Source organism: Salvia splendens, chromosome 4, assembly GCF_004379255.2.
Source record: "Salvia splendens isolate huo1 chromosome 4, SspV2, whole genome shotgun sequence".
Taxonomy (NCBI): domain Eukaryota; kingdom Viridiplantae; phylum Streptophyta; class Magnoliopsida; order Lamiales; family Lamiaceae; genus Salvia; species Salvia splendens.
The window spans coordinates 30531363-30533782 of NC_056035.1; the positions used below are offsets into that span (position 1 = coordinate 30531363).

The 2420-nt window shown below is 39.0% G+C and overlaps 1 long non-coding RNA gene across 1 annotated transcript; it reads left to right on the forward strand.

Annotated features, from left to right (window-relative positions):
• Positions 1 to 230: 230 nt before the first annotated feature.
• LOC121800482 lies at positions 231 to 2157 on the forward strand. The gene is made up of 4 exons (XR_006050516.1): positions 231 to 370; positions 444 to 518; positions 1591 to 1656; positions 2125 to 2157. It is a non-coding gene; the product is annotated as an uncharacterized LOC121800482 (long non-coding RNA).
• The last annotated feature ends 263 nt before the right edge of the window (positions 2158 to 2420 follow it).

The window sequence follows — 2420 nt, forward strand, 5'->3', positions numbered from 1 at the left end:
AATTTAATATAAAATACAATGGGCTGTGAATTAAACTAAACTAATTAAAATAAAATATCTTTAATTAAATATTCTACGCAGATTATCCTCCTCCGTGATGAGATATTCATCCTCCGTGATCTGCAAATAAATATCAAATAAATTCAAATTTATCCAACATATATAAAAAAAGAAAGCAGATTTTTTAAAAAAATTCTCTCCTTCCTCACGTTGGAAAAAAAACCATTCCCCTCTCTCCCCAAATCTCTCTCACATCCAAACCACCCATCCCTCTATTTTAAATCTCCAATTTAGATTTTTTTTTTTGCTATTCTACACGTTCTCTGCAAGCAAGAAAAACCAAGACCATTCTACTCAATTTCAATTCAAGGTAAACAATTCTTCCATCGATTGTACTTAAATTACTCATATTTCAGAATCTAACATCAGATTGCTATCAACAGAAATCGGAACTCTCACGTTCAAAGAATCTCCCTTTTCAGCTTTGTGAACTCCACAATTAAATTCAATTCACAGAGGTAAAATTCCTACCCAATTCTAAACATGAATTATCACATTCTGCTCCCAACACATCATCACACTTCACTCCCCACATATTCAATCAACAATTGAGTTTCTGCTATTGACTTCAAGTGTGACTGCAATCGTAAAATATGGTAATCAGATCATTAACGGTGATGATGATAAATTAAACGTTAAGTTAATATATCCATACCACACGATTAGCATCCCCTCGACTATATTCAAATACGGATGATCCATTTTACATGTTTCCAATTTTACCGTGTTTAAACAACACAATCAAAACCAAAAGAACATAACTTGAATATGGGGAACATACCTTTCGTGGGATTGGAGTCTTTCGGGCTGAACGGGTTAGTTCCGGGACGTTTCGGGGCTGCGCGATGGTTGTTCGGGGTGGAGTCGGAGTCAATCGGTGGCTGACCGACAGGCTGGGACAGCAGCGGCTGACATCGGCCCTACCAGACCCTCGACGGATCTGGACGGCGACGGAGCAGCGGCGCGACAGCAGCACCAGCTCTCCCGGCGAGTGGTGGTCGCCGGCGTGAGGGTCGACGCGACCGGCGAGTGACGATGGGGCAGCCGGATTGTTGGTGAAGGCGACGGGATGGAGTTGCCCAATTCCGTCGAATAGAGAGAGAGAGAGAGGTGTGGAGATGGTGTAGTGTTGGGCTCTTTTGATTCATTTAAAATTGGGCCTTTGCTTATTTTAAGAAAATTGGGCTTAATAGATTAATTGGATGATCTACTTAAAGTTAAGGCCTTCTTTTAGTTGGGATCTTAATTAAATTGGAGATATAAGGTGGAAAAATGATCAAGTTTTGGGCCGATAATTAATCGTGAAGAATATTTAATTAATCTCCGGCATAATTCAAAGAGCGCTTAAATAAATATTGGGATTAATTTTGATATCGTTGAGAAAAATACGAGGAGCTAACGGAGGAATTAGGGGTGTAAGCGGCCGCCGAATAATCGAAAACCGAGATAAATAACTTCGCTTAGAATGCATGCATTTTTACCTTTTTATTTGAAAAGTGTGTTGATTTATGTATTATCTAAATGTTAAAGGTGAATCATCGCAAGTGAAACGTGAGACCAAAGGGAAGAGAGTACTTGAGATTTTAAGCAATCGAGGTGGGCTTCCTTTTTTAAATAAGGACAAAAGTCCTAAATGTTTATTTTATGAGAATGAAAATGTGTTTATCATGTCGTGTTTTGCTTTAACGTACCTATCTGATGTGGCTCTGGCCAATATTGTTTAAATCGAATTCGGGTCCTCGTAGGGCCGCAAACCCTACTTGGATTAGTGTACACCTATGGTAGACTGTGTGCTAGCGTACGGGCTGGCCGGTCTAGTGGCTTGGTTTGTGGCCACATTCCAAGTCATGTATGAGCAGATATGGCTAACGTCTATGGGAAAATGACTGATCAGTCGATGTTTAAAATGGAAATGATTTTGAGTGCCTCGGGCATTTCTAAAGCTAAACCCCGATGGTTACTTGTGAATGGCATGATAAATTACTGTTTATTGAAAATGTTTTCGGCATGAGCCACTGAGTATTTTATAATACTCAGCCCTGCATGTGTTTTCCCTATGTGCAGGTTGAGCGGCGACGAGGATGTGGTGGTGTTGAGCAAGTGAATTTAAGATTTTATTGTTGTCTTTGAACCTTGAGTGTCGTTGTGTCTTCACACATGACGTCACTCTTTCTCTTGGTCGTTTCCGCTGTGACTTTTCGTTTAATTATGTTTTATTTGGGACGACAACTTTAATTGTTAGGATAATGGATATTTTGAATTTCTTGTTGGATAATATTAAACTCTTGGTTATTTAATTGGAATAGTTGGTCCAACTTATGTTGAAACCCTAATCTTTTTCGTCTGTTTATTAAATTCTT